Raw genomic sequence first — 19,355 nt, forward strand, 5'->3', positions numbered from 1 at the left:
ATGCAGTAAAGAAAGGTGAGATACAGGGGAATGAAACAGAAAGGAGGGAGAAAATCAAAAAATACCTTGTAGACGCAGGATTGACAAAGATAGATGAGGAAAAGTTAACATTCCTAGAAAGACCAATCTCAGAACAAGAAATAGAGAGAGCTATTAAAGAAACGAGTCTAGGTAAAAGCCCAGGACCGGATGGGTTTACCATAGGTTATTATAAAAAATTTAAGGACATTTTAATCCCAAGATTTAAAGAATATATAAACGGAATAGGGACTCAGTACGAGATGAGTAGAGAGGCCCTGTCAGCATCAATCACAGTTATACGGAAAGAGGGAAAAGACCCGGTACTATGTTCTAGTTTTAGACCCATCTCCCTACTTAATGTTGATACTAAATTATTCACAAAAATTTTGGCCACTAGAATGAAGAACCTAATGGGGGAGTGGATACACAATGATCAAGTAGGATTCATCCCGGGGAGACAGGGACGGGACAATGGGATAAAAACTATACTGTTGATAGACCATATGGTAAAAAGCAGAGCTCCCAGTCTACTTCTGTCAATAGATGCGGAAAAAGCATTTGACAGGGTAGACTGGGAGTTCATGATAAACACCCTAGTGGAGTTGGGAATAAAACCTAGAATGTTAGCCTGGATCAAAACTTTGTATAATCAACCAACTGCAAAGGTAAAGGTCAATGGAACTTTGTCAGACTCGTTTAAAATGCTCAATGGAACAAGACAAGGATGTCCCTTGTCTCCGATGTTATTTGTCTTATCTTTGGAATCACTACTGGCAACTATTAGAAATAGTGTGGACATCGGGGGCATAAAGGTGGGACAAGTGGAGCATAAGGTATCTGCCTTTGCAGATGATATCCTGCTTTACATAAGTAATCCGAGGATTACTTTGCCCAACATAATTAAAATAATGAAACAATATGGAGAACTATCCAATTTAAAAATTAATCAAAAAAAATCAGAAATATTAAATATTAATATCCCTAAACAAGAAGAGGAGATGTTAAAAAAAGAATTTCAGTTCAACTGGAGAAAAGATGAGATTAAATACTTAGGGATAAAATTAACCCCAACTCCAGAAAAACTCTACAAAACAAATTTTCTAGAACTTCTGAATGAAGTAAGATCAGAATTAAATAGATTATCTCCGAGAATTTTTTCCTGGATAGGGAGAATAAATACGATAAAAATGATAATCCTGCCAAAAATTATATATAAATTCCAGATGATTCCGATTTCATTACCTCAAGTATTTTTTAAAACACTGAAAAGATTAATATCCCGCTTTATTTGGAAATACAAAAAGCCAAGGGTAAAGTACACTACACTATGTAAAGGTAAGGGACAAGGGGGACTAGCCCTACCCGACTTTAAAAATTATTATTTTGCAGCAATACTCACAAGGGTGATAGAATGGACAAAAAAAAATAATGATAGAAATTGGGTGGTAATAGAAAGCACGATGAGTGGTACACACCTAGCAAAAGTTATATGGATACCTGAGAGGTTTAGAAATCTGGACACTAACACGCATATAATCACAAGACATGCTATTAAGGTTTGGGATAATATACATAAAAAAGAAAATTGGAAACACAATTCACCACTGATCCCGTTACAGGGCACAAAATTTTTTGCACCAGGGGAAGAGAAGGAATTGGGTAAATGGATAGAAGAAGGAGAAGCACAATTAGGGGATATAGTAGAGAAGGGGAAAATTATAACCTTGGCGGAGCTGAAACAAAGGAAAGAAAACTGGAAGATAAATGAGTGGAGGTATATCCAACTAAAGCACTTCACATTGTCACTACCGCAGCCATTGAGAGATATAAACGACCTCCGCCCTCTTGAGCAATTATGTCTTAAAGATAAGATAATAAACAATATTTCGAATGTGTATAAAATACTATTAACAATAACAAAAGAGAGAGGAATAACATTAAAAGAAAAATGGGAAAGAGACCTCGGCCCGTGTAGTAACAACAAACAGTGGGATAAGAGCCTTCAATTAGTACATAAATCCGCGATAGACACCAACACGGAGGAGATGAACTATAAATTGATCACAAGGTGGTACAACACTCCTGATAAGATGGGAAGAATTCAGGTAGAGAGTTCAAGACTTTGCTGGAGGGGATGTCAGATGGTAGGGACTATAGCCCATATATGGTGGGAGTGCCCAAAAATTAAAGTATTCTGGAGTGAAGTTATAGAATTAATAAGTAAAATTACTAAAATAGATATTCCCTTGGATCCTTGGAAATGCATGTTTCATGGAACCCATATGTCAGTGAAACAATATAAAAAAACATTACTCCCTCACTTATTAAACTCAGCTAAGAGCTTGATTCCCTTTAATTGGCAAAAAGAAGAGGCCCCCTCCAGGAAAGAATGGCTGTTAAAAGTAGAGAAAATAAGAAAGTTGGAGCAGCTGAGGACCTGGGAGGAGGAAGAACAGGGGAATGAAGAGGAGATTTGGGATGAGTGGCAAGAGTTTAAGGACACAAGGGAATACAGAGAAATAATAGGAGTCGAATGATAAGAAGAGACGGGGGGGGGGGGAGGGATAAGGAAGGGAGGGGGGGAAAAAAAAAGGGATAAAAGGTAATATGTGTAAAATGTATATGAAAAAATTCTCCAGCGATTGGAGTGTTGTAAATAATTTTTTACCTGGAAAATTTAATAAAGAAATAAAAAAAAAAAAAAAAAGAAAGGAGAGAGGGAACAGGTAAACAATGACACAATCAGTAAGTACTGTATGTCCAGATTAAACATTAGTAGAGAATATCATAACTTTGCCATTCAGAATGACCCAGCATTTGGCCATACAGACAGGGACTTATAGACTGTCGCAGATATGTTAGGCATCTCTAAAAGCATGAACTTTTATAATGTAGGACCTACTTGTTTCTATTCTACCAATAACAATACAACACAAGAATTCTTCTAATGGTAGGTACATTTCTGAAAATAGACTTTGTGGACAAATAAACCAACCAAGCTCAGAGCCAAAACTTGAACCACTGGTTAAAGGGCACTGCTCTTCAACATAGAAGTTCTAATATTTTAATAACACTGCTTCCAAAAATTGTTCTTTGCATTGTTTTTATGTTTACAATTATCAAAAGCAGTTTGTAAGTTACTCATACAGTCTTACAACAGTGATGATCAGAATAAACAATGAAGTATATAATTATACTCATTAATTGCAGAACAAAGCCATTGTAATAACTAAATAACTTAAAAGTTGCTGACAGTTTCATTTTTGTTATATATAGATTGCCTTAGCAGCACAGAATAAGTAAAGTAATGATAACTGTTTCCCACCTAAGTTCAGATGAATAAACCAAATGTTAAGATTTGATGACAGATCAGCTTAAAGCGTATTTCCAAATTTGTAGCAAATTAGGATAACTCCAACTTTATATTTGTTACATTCACATAGCATATTAAAAACAAGATAATGATAACATTTGCATATTACTTTTTTTAGATGCTATATTTTTTTCTGGACTCTCTAGCGAGGAAAAGTTCCAATAATTTGTCTTTGTTTATTAGTGGGCTGGACAGTTGAGTTTTTCATTATTAATCATGTCTGTACTGCGCAGGCAGATCTAATTAACAATCATAACAACATTTGAATATTGTCTGTTAAATAAATAAAGGGTCAAAGCTGCAAAGGCTGGGTTTCTTGAATTGTATGTTAATGAGGACAGACTTTTGACAGACTCACTCTGACATTGTTCAAAAAACCTTGCAGTCAGCCATGACACCTCCTTCTAAAAAACATCTAAAAGGTAAGAAATATTAAAAAAAAAAAAAAAAAAACATTTTAGGCATACTGTGTGAATGAGAACACTTAAACGTTTTTTTTTTTTTAACTATAAAATTGGAAATAGACCTTAAAGGTATTGGTGTCTGTTACAATCTATACATTTTTTGGGGTCAAAAAGTATTGTCTGAATCAGGTAATTTTATATAATAGGCTGTCAGCACCTCTGCCTGACAAGTATGTCTGTAAAAATCAGGAGATGTGGCAAGGCGTGGCCAGCGGCTCATGTGAGTGGAAACCAGATGTAGAGCTCTGGAATTCCATCTTGTGATATCCTTCTACACCACCACTACAATTGCTTCCTCTGCCTCAAGTATCAGCCTAAATTCTCCTCTTTGCCCCACTGTATCTTTTGGCCACCTTACAAGGGTGCTTCAGCACCATGACAAGATGCAAGGAGGGATCAGGCATGGCCGAGCAAGGCCATCAAGATGGCAGCAGAACTGCACAGACACCACAGGGAGAAGGTGAATGAGTCAGTGGCTCAGCAGCTACCAAGCTCAAGCAGTTCACCCGCCTCCCTAGCACAGACAGAGGAGGGGAAGCTTCTGGCCAGACAGCAACTGCAGTCTCATTGGATGCCCAACCAGTCCCGGCTCCATCTCCAGCAAGCTCCCATCTGGATCAAAATGAACTGGATAAGGCTGGCATACATGCTCCAAAGCAATCTAGATCAGAGTGATTTGCCACAGAACCCACTATTTCTGATGTTTTTAAAACAGTACCAGTTTTGTATACATGCACTGACAGGCTAAATACAGGGGGGGGGGGGGACATACACTACCTAAACATGACCTGCAAAAAGTGTGGGACCGCACATCTGCCCTAGAGGACTGTGAGTTAGCGGACGTGGTTTGTGGAGTTTTGGGATAGTGTAAAATGTTGGCAAATTAAAGGTGTTAACCAGAAGATAATCTGCCTCCTTCTTGGAGATCAATTCGGCCTCCCTTGCAAGTACAATTTTCTTATTTAGAGCAGAGACAAGGGCGGGAAAGGGACTGCCAGTTAGTTTCTTATATGTGGTTATATCTTGTAACTGTCTTAAAGTTTCTTTTTCATAAAGATCTTCACTGAGCAGCTTTGAGGTATACACTTGAGGTATACACTCAGCTGTCCATAGACACACAGAGCATGGCTTAGCCCCACCCCTGCACCCTCCTCACTGGCAGTATTTTACAGCACCAGGAGCCAATGAGGATATAGCGAGCGGAGAGAGTCTCTGCTCTTGGGAATAGCACTGGATCGAGATTGGGCTCAGGTAAGTATAAGGGGGGAGTGCACTCTGAAGGTTTTTTAACTTAAAGTGATTGTAAAGGCACAAGGGTTTTTTATCCTAATGCATTCTATGCATTAAGATAATAAGCCTTCTGTGTTTAGCAATCCCTCCCCCAGCCCCCCTGATACTTACCTGAGGCCATCTCAATCTAGCGGTGTTGCACGAGCGACTCAACTGTCTGGGACTCTCCCTCCTTATTTGCAGCGAGACAGCAGCGATTCACCATTGGCTCTTGCTGCTGTCAATCAAAGTCAGTGAGCCAATGAAGAGAGAGAGAGGGGGGGGCAGCGGCTCCATGTCTGCATGGACACAGGGAGCTGCAGCCCAGCTTTGGTGCCCCCTCAGAAATCTGCTTGCTGTGGGGGCACTCAACAGGAGGGAGGGGCAGAGAGCATAGAAGAGGGACCCAAGAAGAGGATGATCTGGGCTGCTCTGTGCAAAACCACTGCACAGAGCAGGTAAGTATAACATTTTTGTTATTTTTACCAAAAAAATTTGACTTTAGAATCGCTTTAATGCATAGAATGCATTAAATCAAAAATCCTTCAGCCTTAAAAGCCACTTTAACTTTCTCCATGTGATCCGAAAAAAATGGATTTTTCCACCAGAACAAAATTAATTGACTACCAAGGTTTTCCTCCTTTATTAATATTTGCTCACTTTTGCAGAACCAAAAGGTTAGTGCATAGTGTATTAAATAGGAAATATTTTCCTTGCTAATGTTGCTAACGTTGGTGAAATTCATGATGCATAGTGGAGTTGCATGCTTTTGTCATCAAATATCAAATCACTTTTATTCTTCCTGACTTGACAGCATTGAAAAAACATTATTTGGGATTTTTTTTAAAGTGGTCTTGGATTATTTTGACATTTGGACACAAAATCAACTAAAAGGTGTGAGTGAAAGCTGTAAATCATCTATTTCTAGACTACAGTTACAAAAGGTAGCCAAATTGCTGCTGACTTTGGCCTTTTGCAATATGTCTACTCTTTTCAGGTTGACAGCACAGATTAGTATGAAGGTCAAGTAAGTTTTCTCTGAACAAAGTGTCAACATTCTGTATAGCTGATTCAGGGCAAGAATTTAGCAACAAACATTATTACCCAGATTTGTGCTTGGCATAGTTTGCCAAGTTTCAAAACTAAAATTGCTCCCATAAAAAGGGAAACATTTTAACTTAGCATTTGCCTTGATAAATGCTAGATATAAAAAGAAGTTAATTTACTGGATTTTTTTATTTTATTTAATTAGTAGTACTGGTATTTACAAATTCTGTGGCTCTGAAAAAAAACATTTCCGATTTTTAGCATTTAGCAAATTTGTTATTTTAGATTTTCAATTTGTTTTGCATTTTCAATGTAGTTGTGTTTTTTTATCTTCCTCTTGCATTTCATAGAAAGTTGTGTACTGCCTGAGTTCCACATTGAAAATGCAAAGTGTAAAAAGTCTTGCAGATTACTTTCACACTTTTTTCAGTGTACTGTACTAAATCGCTGACCTATATAAAAAGTTGGACAAGGTGTCCACAAGACATCAACGAGGAACAACCAGTATTTGAAAAAGTAAATTTCTTTTTTTTGTTTACAAAAGATTTTTATTAGAAAGTCATATAAAACAACACAGGTCAAACCATATATCATAGTACAAAAATATACAGTGTATATAAAATTATTGCAAATATCAAAAGAACAATGGTCATAATATAAAAGCATATCAAACAGACAGCTACAAGTAGAGGATCTTAATCTCTATATAAGATGTAACATAGGCATCCTGAAGCATAATAATAACCGTTAACAAGCATCCCAAAGATCCCATTTAGCATGGAATGTCAGCATAGAACCATGCAAAGAGTGATAGATTCTCTCTGTTAATTTGATACATTCCATTCTTGAAAGTACCCGAGACCATAATAGGGTGTCTGACCGCCAGTTAAGGGCAATGATCCATTGAATGGAGCACATCAATGTGTGGATCAGATTGGAGGTAGAGTTGTGAGCATCTGGGATTTTTGTAAAAAGTAGACACACCTTTGGGGAGAGAGACTGAAGAACCTAATAATTTAGATATGAGCCTTTTAGCTTGATCCCAGATGGGCCGCAGGAAATTGCAGCTCCAAAAGAGATGGAGTAGATCACCCTCCTCAAGACATCCCCTGTAACATTGAGGGGATACTGAGCCATAAAAGGAGTGCACCAAGGAGGGGGTCAGATACCATCTCGTAAAGAGCTTTAGAGGAGTCTCTCTACAGGCACTAGAGCGTGAGCATTTACGCAGGTTGGACAACATATGATGCCATTCAGGGACTGAGAAAACACAATTAAGGTCTTGTTCCCACTTAATCATATATTTATGTTTATCTGGGAGTGTGAGAGTAATTAAATGCGAGTATAATAATGATATAAGACCTCTATTTCTAGGGGAGGAGGAACAAATGTTCTCAAAAACAGTGAACGGTGGATTCAATGACAGAGAGCCATGTGACTGAAAAAATGCTCTTAACATGGCATAGTGTTCCCATTCCGAGCTAGGGAGTTTATGCAGGTCAACTAGTTGCTCAAAAGTACAAAATATGTTACCAACAGATAGTGCCTTAAAGTTTACTAAGCCTCTAGTTATCCATGGAGACAACTCAGCTCTGCTCAGCGGGAAAGATTGGGAGCCTATATGTCCTAAATAGGACGTCAAGGGAGAGACCTGGGAAACTAATTTAAGGGGGCCTTCAGTGTTAACCACAACCGGTATAAGTGATTAATTATTTTATTAGGAAATGGGCTGTATCTAACCGGAAGTGAGCCGTTCCAAAGAACAGCAAGAAGGGAACACGGGGTGATTGAGGCCTGTTCAAAAGATAGCCATGGAATGCTATCTTTGGCAGCACTCCGTTGTGCCATTTGTAGAAGTTTAGCTGAGAGATAGTAGGACCATAGGTCTGGAAGACCTAGACCACCTAGGGACTGAGGGGCATAAAGAATGTGGTTATTGTATCTAGATCTTTTACCATTCCAGACGAATTTAGAAATTTCCCGCTGAAAAGAGATGACATGGGATTTAGGCACATTGACCGGGAGTGCTCTGAAAAAAAACAAGATCTTTGGTAATATAATCATTTTTATAGCTAAGACTCGACCCAAAAACGAGATATGGTATGCAGACCAATTTTCAATAACAACCCTAGTTTTTTAAACATTGGAGGGAAATTCGATATGAATAGAGAGTCATAATGGGGAGTAATCTGAACCCCTAAATATCTAAAAGATCTAGTACACCATGAGAACGAAAAACTCTCTCTAATGGAAACCTGCATCCAGTTTGGTAAGTTAATTGGCATAAGAGAGCATTTGGAGAGATTAACCCCCAAGCCTGACATGGAACGAAATTTCTCCAACTCTATTAACAAATGAGGCAATGACACATGAGGGTTGGATAAAAACAACAATACATCATCCGCATAGAGACTGAGTTTGAATTCTTCCCCACCTTTGCGATAACCACTAATCTTAACATTTTTTCTAATAGCAGTAGCTAGGGGTTCAATTGCTAGGGCAAACAGAAGAGGGGAGAGCGGACAACCCTGTCTTGTGCCCAGTTTCAGATGGAAAAAGTCGGAGTTGCAGCCAGGGAGGCGAACTCTTGTCTGCGGAGATTCATACAGAGCTCTAAAGCCGTGGATGAATCTGTCTCCCAGTCCATATTTAGGCAAAAGATGTTCTAGATATGGCCAGCTAACGCTGTCAAATGCCTTGTGGATATCCAGGCTCACAAGGCAGGTAGGGGATTTGCTAATGTTGGCATCATGAACTATTTTTGCGACCAATCTAATATTGTCTGAGAGCTGTCTCCCTGGAATAAAGCCAGTTTGATCCGGGTTAATCAGTTGGTGAATGTTATTAGACAATCTGTTCGCAAGAAGTCGGCCAAAAAGTTTAAGGTCATTGTTCATGACCGAGATAGGTCTGTAGTTTTGCGGGAGGGAGTGATCTTTATCGGGCTTCGGGATGAGGGACATATTAGCGAGGAGCATCTCCTCTGGAAAGCTACCACCCTGAAGAACATTATTAAAAAGTTTAGTTAGTCTAGGGGCTAAAATTGAGGCAAAGGATTTATAATAGGAAGAGGAGAATCCATCTGGCCCGGGGGAGGTGGATGACTTCAGTGATTTAATTAAATCTAACACCTCTTCCGCCGTGCAAGGTGCTTCTAATGAGTCTCTTTGAGTGTCTGAAAGTGACGGGATAGATAAACTATCAATCCAGGGGTGAAACTCATTCAAAGGCAATGTAGAAGGTACCGAAAGAAGATCTTTATAGAAGTTTGTGAAAATGTCTAAAACTTCTTTGGAGTGTGAAACCACCTTTCCATCGGGTCTTCTGAGCTTATATACATGAGTAGGTTTAGTTGTTTGTGTTAGTTTTTTGGCAAACATAGTAGATGTGGTATTGCTGTTAAGTATAAAATTGGCTTTGGACCACCTAAGAGCCTTTTCGGTGTTATTGGAAAGGATTTCATCTAGGGCCTTTCTTTTGGAGTAGATTTGATCTAACAGGGTAGAGGAGGGGGATAGACTATGCAAGTTATAGAGCCGATCTAGTTCTTTTGTAAGGGATTTAATATCCGACAGTCTAGCCTTGTTTTTGGCTGAGGCCAGTGCGATAAATTTACCTCTAATGACCGCCTTATGTGCAGTCCAGACAATAGGCGCAGGAGATACCCCATCGTCATTTATTTCAAAATAGTCAACCAGAGAGGAGGAAATCTGGGCAACAAACGCAGGATCGTTAAGCAACGAATCGTTGAGTCTCCAGTTAAACGTTGTGCTACCCAGACCCACCCCCCCAGCCTCAAAAAGTACAATCTGGTGATCAGACCACGGACAAACGTGAATCCGCGCATCAGATGAATTCACCAACCAGACCGGTGTACAGAAAATGTAATCAAGTCTGGCAGAGATATCATGTGGGTGTGAATAAAAGGTGAAACCCTTTACTCCAACATTATGCGCACGCCAAGCATCTATTAACTGCATGTCACTGAGCGCGCGGGTCAGGCTTTTCGGGAAGGCTTTAGAAGAGGCTGTAATGCTACTCCTATCCAATGATGGATGAGCAGAAACATTAAAATCTCCCCCAACTACCAAATGAGGGGATTCAAACCTGCCCAGCACTTCGAAAAAGTGCTTGAAAAATGTGGCATGCGCATCATTAGGGGCGTAGAGAGATGCAATAGTTATTGTTTTACCTGCTATACTACCCTTCAGAATAAGAAATCTGCTTTCTGGATCACTATATGTAGATGAAATATCAAATATGATGTTATTAAGAATGAAAATAGTGACCCCTCTAGTTTTATTCTGGAAAGAGGAACATTTAAATTGTCTAAAAGACTTATCAAAAAATTTGGGGTGCCTGTCTGCTGCAAAATGAGTTTCCTGTAACAGGAGTATATCCGCGCCCAGTCGTTTATATTGTCTAAAGGCCTTATGTCTCTTGTTCGGGGAATTAAATCCCTGGACATTATGTGACAATATTTTAAGACCCATGACTAATATAGAGGGGACCACTATCAAGCTGAAACAACTGAAGGTTGGGGTTTAGAGCTAGAGACCAATGGACCAGACATGATATTGATTGTGCGAACAGAGAAAAAGCCTGGTATAAAAAGGGATATGACCAAAACCCACGATAGGGTGGTTGCCCCCCAATAATGGGATATGAGTCAGTCCCTATCTCAAAAACCCCAAGCTTGTGAGTTGACCAATGTACCAGCATTTTAATTATGAGGACCTGAAGATATGACTTTCTTTTTTTACATGAATTTTTCATGAAACAACGACTAACAATACATGAAAGAATCATAAAAATGTTTTGAACAAAAATATACTTTCTGGGGATGGGCAGAAAAAGAAAACCCCTCCAAAAATAACCGCCCAATGGACAGAATCGTCCAATAGCCATGTGCGGGAATCCGGGCCCCCAAGACCAAGAGTCATAGGCCCCAGGAGGAACCCGTTCGCTACGGGTGCCCGAATCTCCGCAAAACAGCACATAGGGGACAAACCAGCGGGAGGGGAGAGAGAAAGGCGAAAAAATAAATTTCAACAGTATATACTAGTTAAATTACGCCATCAGAGTACTAAGGTAAAATCGCTGGCAGGCACAGTCGCCCCAGCATGCCCACACCAGAATGTAAGGAGCGGACACACAGAGACAAGGGTCCACCAGTGTCCACACACAACAGGATTCATGCACCAAATCGCTAAGGCACATCAAGAAGAGTTCCCATCTTCAGTAAGCAGGATCAGAATGCTCCATCCCTGAAGGGATTGCGCCATCTTCGCTGATCTCTTCTGGTCGCTGGAGTGGACCATGTAGGCGAGGGCCTGGGAGTGATCTGCGGACGAGCTTCTGGAGCGGCCTCCAGGAGGCCCAGCTTACAGAGTAATTCTTTTCCTTCTGATAGATTATAAACCACATACACCGAGCCATTGTGGGGGACTGTAAGCTTAAAGGGAAAGCCCCATCTATACCGGATACGAGCTGCTTGTAGTACTGAGGTGACTTCTTTCATTTTGCGGCGCCTCTCCAGCATAGCCTGAGATATATCTGGGAAAATCTGAATCTGATTACCCTCCAATAATATATTAGGAGTGTTCCTGGAAGCCCGTAAGATGTCCTCCTTGATCAAGAAGTCCTTGAGACACAGAATCACATCTCTTGGAGGTTTATCAGGAGGTGGTTTGGGGCCCAGGGCTCTATGGATCCTGTCGCAGATGAAATCAGACTCAAGCTTGTCAGGCAGTAGATCAGTGAAGAGTTTGGACACTGCAGGGATCAGTTCAGTAACTGATTCTGGGATGCCTCTGAGGCGCAAGTTATTCTTGCGATTCCTGTTGTCCAAAACTTCCATTTGTGACTGTAATAAGCTATAGTTGTCAGACAACAGCTCAAAATCTTTCCTAAGGTCATTGTGGGCAATAGAGAGTTCATCATGCTTGGTCTCTAATAAGTCTGTGCGGCCCCCTAAAGCAGCGATCTCCTGTGTCAAAGTGTTGGTTGATTTATGAATCTCAGATTGGAATTTATCTGCCAATTTTTCATAAATAGCAGCAAACCCTGCATCCAAGTCAGCTTTAGTGACCCCACATGAGTACTCACAATTCCCGGCCGGTGTAGTGGGAGTGGAAGGCGGTGGAGTGGTCTCTGCTTGTGGCGTGGGGAGAGCCTGGGCGCCATCTTGAGACATCTTACTGATTTCCTTAGTGCGCAGGAGATAACTCGTCAGGGAGTGCTTTGGAGGACATCCCCGGTTCTTTTTCTTCGCTGACGGCATGCACAAAGTATTCCCACGGGGGTGCTGTAAGTATCAAGCTTAAAATATGCAGGAATGGCCCTGGGGATCACGCCAATCTCTCTCCCCTCCGACGGAGCCGAGACTCTAGCGACCGTCCAGCTCAGCACCGCGCATGCGCCCCCCACAAGTCAATTTCTGAAGTCCATATAAGTGTCCGCAGTGGATCAGAGCTACCTGTGATCCCAAGGTATTTCCATGGATCACAGGTAGGCCACTAGCTCAAAGACTAATTATTTGAGTTAGGCTGTTGCTTGGGATGGGGAAAGATCATCGGGACTGAAAGCTCAAGTGTATGGTGCTGTGTGCTTTATAGGAAAGTATCAGCCAAAAGTAATTGCAGAGGGAGAGAGGGATTACCTACTACCGGCACAACAAGCAATGTGAGCTACAGTCTCTATGTGCACAGTCCTGACGATACCACAGCTTGTGTGTAGTGTGAGTGTGTAGGTGGGATGGGATGGAGTCAGCGGTGGGGTGGATATGTAAACCAAGCAGGGTAAACTGTCCAAATGTATCTCACCACTTCCCGATGCTCCAGATCATCACTGGCTCCCTAGAAATCCACCTGCCTTCGCAGAGGGGAATAAACCCACTCCCTGTACTTCAGATGTCGCACACTGCAGTATCAGTGTGCACCTTTGACTGTGTGTCCATAGGTAGCGACATGTGTCCCGGCATCACCGGCGTGATGATGTCATGTTGATGCGTTTCACTCGTCAGATGAGCTTGGACTGCAGAAATTGACCTGTGAAATATTACACTGATCCCTTTACAGAGCAATATTTGCTCTTGTGGATTTGTTACTACTGGTTTACTACCTGGTCTCCTTTGCTGCTCATATTTACATAATTGTCTATTAGTGAGTGGATGGATGAGTGCCTGTGGTAGCTACCTGTGTCCCCTGACAACATTGTCATATTTTAATTGAGATAAGGTGGAGGTGTAGTTTTTGTCATTACTTACATTGTTTTTCAATAAAGTTATTCGTACTTTTTCAAATACTGGCTATTCCTTGTTGATGATATCTTGTGGACACCTTGTCCAACTTTTTATATATGTTGATTTTATTCTAGAGGAACACACTCCCCTTCTCTTTTTGTTTCATGTGGAAAGATGGTATATATTAATCCCATGGATTGGATTGATTAGTTGTTCCCCCCGGATCCATCATATGGAGGTGTAGTCTTGATAACTATTTTATTTTAACCATCCCTAACCTGCCTTTTCTCACTCTTACAAAAGATTTCACTTCATTGAATTTCCTTTCTCTGCCTTATTTTATTAATGGCTAAGTTCACCTTTTTGGACAGAATTTCACTTTTCATAAGAAATAGAAGACTTTTCCAATGTCCTTTCTGCCCCAGCCATCCCACTTTGCATAGTGGAGTTGCATGCTTTTGTCATCAAATATCAAATCACTTTTATTCTTCCTGACTTGACGGAATTGAAAAAACATTATTTGGGATTTTTTTTAAAGTGGTCTTGGATTATTTTGACATTTGGACACAAAATCAACTAAGAGGTGTGAGTGAAAGCTATAAATCCTCTATTTCTAGACTACAGTTACAAAAGGTAACCAAAGTGCTGTCAACATTCTGTATAGCTGATTCCGGGCAAGAATTTAGCAACAAACATTATTACCCACATACTTGTGCTTGGCGTAGTTTGCCAAGTTTCAAAACTAAAATTTCTCCCATAAAAAGGGAAACATTTTAACTTAGCATTTGCCTTGATAAACGCTAGATATAAAAAGAAGTTAATTTACTGGATTTTTTTATTTTATTTAATTAGTAGTACTAGTATTTACAAATTCTGTGGCTCTGAAAAAAAAAACATTTCCGATTTTTAGCATTTAGCAAATTTATTATTTTAGATTTTCAATTTGTTTTGCATTTTCAATGTAGTTGCGGTTGTTTATCTTCCTTTATTCTTGCATTGTCTTGAATTGCATAGATAGCTGTGTACTGCCTGAGTTCCACATTGAAAATGCAAAGTGTAAAAAGTCTTGCAGATTACTTTCACACTTTTTTCAGTGTACTGTACTAAATCGCTAACCTATATAAAAAGTTGGACAAGGTGTCATACATAGTTACATAGTAGGTGAGATTGAATAAAGACAATAGTCCATCCAGTTCAACCTGTGTGTGTGTGTGGACGTATTCATTTCTCATACTCCTGAATGTTTCGATCCTTGAGATGTACGTCCAAGAGTCTTTTAAAAATAGCCATACTCCCCGCAGTTACTACCATTTGTGGCAGAGAATTCCACAGTCTTGTAACCCTTACAGTAAAGAACCCCCTGTGTAGCCTGTGGTTAAATCTCTTCTCCTCTAAACGCATTGTATGACCTCGTGTCCACATGCATTCCTTGCGACTGATTTTTTTTTTCTATACTGTGATTACTGTTGAGGTATTTGTAAATCACTATCACGTCCCCTCTCACGCGTCTCTTCTCCAGTGAGAATAAATCTAGTGCTTCTAAACGCTTTTTGTAATTAAGGTCCTCTAATCCCCTTATAAGTTTTGTTGCCCTTCTCTGTACTCTCTCAAGCTCCAATATCTCCCTTCTGAGGACTGGCGACCAGAACTGGACAGAATACTCCAGATGTGGTCGGACCAGAGATTTATAAAGTGGTAGGATTATAGTCTTATCTCTGGAATACATCCCCTTCCTTATGCATGCCAAAATTCTGCCAGCTTTGGCAGCTGCAGCTTGACATTGCATGCCATTGCCTAATCTATCTTCCACTCCCAGATCTTTCTCCATTTTTGATACCCCCAGAGGTTCCCTCCCTAGCTTGTATATTGCTTTTATGTTATTGGTCCCTAAGTGCAATACCTTGCACTTATCCACATTAAACCTCATTTGCCATGTAGTTGACCACTCTGTTATTTTGTTCAGGTCATTCTGCAAGATTTCTGCCTCACAATGTGAAGTTATTGCCCTGCTCAATTTTGTGTCATCTGCAAAAACTGAGATCGAGCTACTGATCCCGCCCTTAATGCTACCTATGAATGAATTGAACAAAATTGGTGCCAGAACTAAGCCTTGAGGGAACCCACTTACCACCCCAGACCAGTCCGAGTATGCGTTGTTTATTACCACCCTTTGAACACGCCCCTTTAACCAGTTCTGTATCCAAGAGCAAACCTAATAAGTTTATTTACATTACGGCTAAGCCAGCCAGGCTTGGCTTTGGCTCTTTTAAATTTATTTCCCATCAACAAGGAACAACGCAGTGGATCAGAGCTTGTATTCATCCCAAGGTATTTCCATGGATCACAGGTTGGCCACTAGCTCAAAGACTAATTATTTGAGTTAGGCTGTTGCTTGGGATGGGGAAGATCATCGGGACTGAAAGCTCAAGTGTATGGTGCTGTGTGCTTTATAGGAAAGTATCAGCCAAAAGTAATTTTAGAGGGAGAGAGGGATTTCCTACTACCGGCACACCAAGCAATGTGAGCTACAGTCTCTATGTACACAGTCCTGACGACACCACAGCTCGTGTGTACTGCGAGTGTGTAGGTGGGATGGGATGGAGTCGGCAGTGGGGTGGATATGTAAACCAAGCAGGGTAAACTGTCCCAATGAATCTCACCACTTCCCGATGCTCCAGATCATCACTGGCTCTCAAGAAATCCACCTGCCTTCGCAGAGGGGAATTGTCAACTTCTCACGTACCTGACTGATGAGCCCGACAGTGCAGAGGAAGGCCTCCCTTACGTATCTGACTCGCGGCCCCTGGTAGAGCAGACAGGTGGCACGGGAGAGCAGAATGGTATGAGGGCCTGGCGGGTCAGCTGTTGGACGGGTAGCTCCAAGGTCCCAGATGCTTTAAAAGGAGACAACAAGCAGGTAGGAGGATCCCAACAGCAGGCAGGCAGAAGTATGGAACACCCGAGTCCACACACTCACTCTGGGGGCTCACATGCAAACGGATCAGTTCACAGGCCGGGTCAACAACAGGCGGGCGGCGTGGAATCCAAAGGAGCATGCAGGTTCAAGGTCAGAGGGGAGCCGAGGTCAGGTGCGGGCAGAAAGCAAGGGAAGTCCAAAGTCAAGCCGGGTCGTACAGAAGATCAATCACAGAAGCAGGTAAACAGGAGCAGGGGTCACAGGAAGCTGCAGATCAGACAGCAAAGACATAATGCTGCTGCGGAGTTTAAATAGAGCAGCCTGTTGCCAATCACTGCAATTAGTCTGCAGACTCTCCACTAAGTTAACCCCTTAGGTAGCAGACCCATGACATTACCCCCTCCTAAAGGACAGCCTCCGGATGCCCAATTGAGTCAACTTCTCGGCATGGGATCTCTTGAAGGATTGCATTAGTTCCTTAGCATGAATATTGCTTTCAGGCTCCCAAGAGTTATCCTCTGGTCCATACCCCTTCCATTTAATTAGGTACTGAACCTGATTGTACCTCCTTCTACAATCCAAGATTGTTTCCACCTCAAATTCCTCCTCTCCATTGACTATTACAGGCTCTGGTGGACCAGTATTTCGTTCAGGAAAAGGATTCGGAACCAAAGGTTTCAACAGAGTCACATGGAAGACGGGGTGAACTTTAAGTGAATCGGGTAATTCTAGCTCATAGGCTACATCATTGATCTTCCTCTTAACAGGGAAGGGACCCAAAAACTTAGACGGGGTGAACTTTAAGTGAATCGGGTAATTCTAGCTCATAGGCTACATCATTGATCTTCCTCTTAACAGGGAAGGGACCCAAAAACTTAGGGCCCAATTTCTTTGAGGGGCAAGCCATTTTCAAGTTCACTGTAGACAACCATACCTGGTTGCCAGGTTCCAGAATTAGTTCTCCTCGCTTCTTCTTGTCAAAGATCTTTTTATTATACTCCTGTGTATTGGCCATAGTCTCTTGTAAAAGTTTGTTGTTTTCAGAGAAGAAATTCATTGTTCCAGAGACTGCAGGGATTGAGCATTCAGGTATAATACTAGGCAGGAAGGACGGGTGAAAGCCGTAATTAGCAAAAAACGGATGTTTGATGGCAGAATGGAAAGAGTTATTATAAGCAAACTCTGCAATGGGGAGTAAAGAGACCCAGTCATCTTGGGAGAAGGAAGAGAAGCAATGGAGGTACTGCTGCAGGGTCTGATTGGTTCTTTCTGTTTGTCCGTTCGTCTGAGGGTGGTATGCGGAGGAGAAAGCCAATTCAATCTCTAGAGAACCACACAGAGCTTTCCAGAACCTGGAGGTGAACTGGACACCCCGGTCGGACACGATGTTGGCTGGAACACCATGGAGCCTTACAATTTGACGAAAATTTTTGCAGTTTCCACAGCCGAGGGTGGGCAAAAAATGGGCCATTTTGGACAATCTGTCCACCACCACGAAGATGGTAGAAAAACCCTCTGCCGGGGGGAGTTCCACCATAAAGTCCATTGAGATCATTTTCCAGGGTCTCTCTGGAATGGGCAATGGCTTCAGTAAACCCCAGGCCTTTACCCTGCTGTTCTTGCTTCGGGAGCAAGTAGTACAAGACTCCACATAGCTCTTACAGTCGCCTACCACCTGAGACCACCAGAACGTGCGTTGTACCAGTTCGGCCGTCTTCAGGGCACCGAAGTGTCCGGCCAGCTTGTGGTCATGACAGAGCTCTAACACCGTCATTCTTAAGTCCTTAGGTACAACAATTTTACCTTCATGCCACAGTAGGCCATCCTGTGCCTGTAAGCTGGTTTCAGAAGACAAAGCAATCTCAGCAGAAGCCTGTTTGAGTCGGGATAGGAGATTCTGCTGTAAAATAAGAAAGTTTCCTGAGGGAAGGATGGTGTCTGGGAGTGTGGACCTTTCAGGGTCGTTGAACATACGTGAAAGTGCATCTGGTTTTGTATTCTTCGACCCTGGCCTGTACGTTATATGGAATGAGAATCTAGAGAAAAAAAGTGCCCACTTTGCCTGCCGAGGTTTTAATCTCTTAGCCGTTCTCAGATATTCTAGATTCTTGTGATCTGTATAGATAAGAATGGGATGTGCTGCACCTTCAAGTAAGTAACGCCATTCTTCCAATGCGGCCTTGATGGCCAAAAGCTTGCGGTCTCCCACATCATAATTTCTTTCCGCTATTGATAATTTGCGGGAAAAGAAAGCAACCGGGTAGAGTAGGGCTTTAGCTCCTTGACGTTGAGACAGCACAGCCCCCACTGCAACTTCTGAGGCATCAACTTCAAGAACAAACGGTAAGGCAGGGTCAGGGTGCTTCAAGATGGGTGCTGACGTGAACAGCTTCTTGAGGGCTTCAAAAGCAGATTGCGCTTTGGGAGACCAGAGGAATCGGGTTCCTTGCTTAGTTAGTTCGGTAATGGGGGCGATAATAGCAGAGAACCCCCTAATAAACTTCCTGTAGAAGTTGGCAAACCCGATGAAGCGTTGAACCCCCTTTCTGTCCATAGGAGCTGGCCAATCTAAGATGGCGGTGACTTTCTGAGGGTCCATATTGATGCCTTCAACAGAGATGATCAGACCTAAGAACTGGATACATTGAAGTTCAAAATCGCACTTCTCTGGTTTGGCGTAGAGGCCATGTTGCCGTAGTCGGGTTAGCACATTTCGGACATGTCTACGGTGGTCATCAACTGAGGAGGAGAAAATAAGGATGTCATCCAGGTACACGATGATGTACAAGTCCAGATAGTCATGAAAAATGTCATTGACAAAGTGCTGTAAGGTGGCCGGTGCATTGCATAACCCAAAAGGCATGACTAGGTACTCGAAGTGCCCGAATCGAGTACGAAATGCCGTTTTCCATTCGTCTCCTTCTCGAATACGGATTAGATTGTATGCTCCCCGCAGATCCAGTTTAGTGAAGATGACTGCGTCTCCCAGTCTTTGAAACAGTTCGGGCACAAGAGAGGCAG

Source organism: Pelophylax lessonae (assembly GCF_965119305.1).
Source record: "Pelophylax lessonae genome assembly, chromosome: 1".
Lineage (NCBI taxonomy): Eukaryota > Metazoa > Chordata > Amphibia > Anura > Ranidae > Pelophylax > Pelophylax lessonae.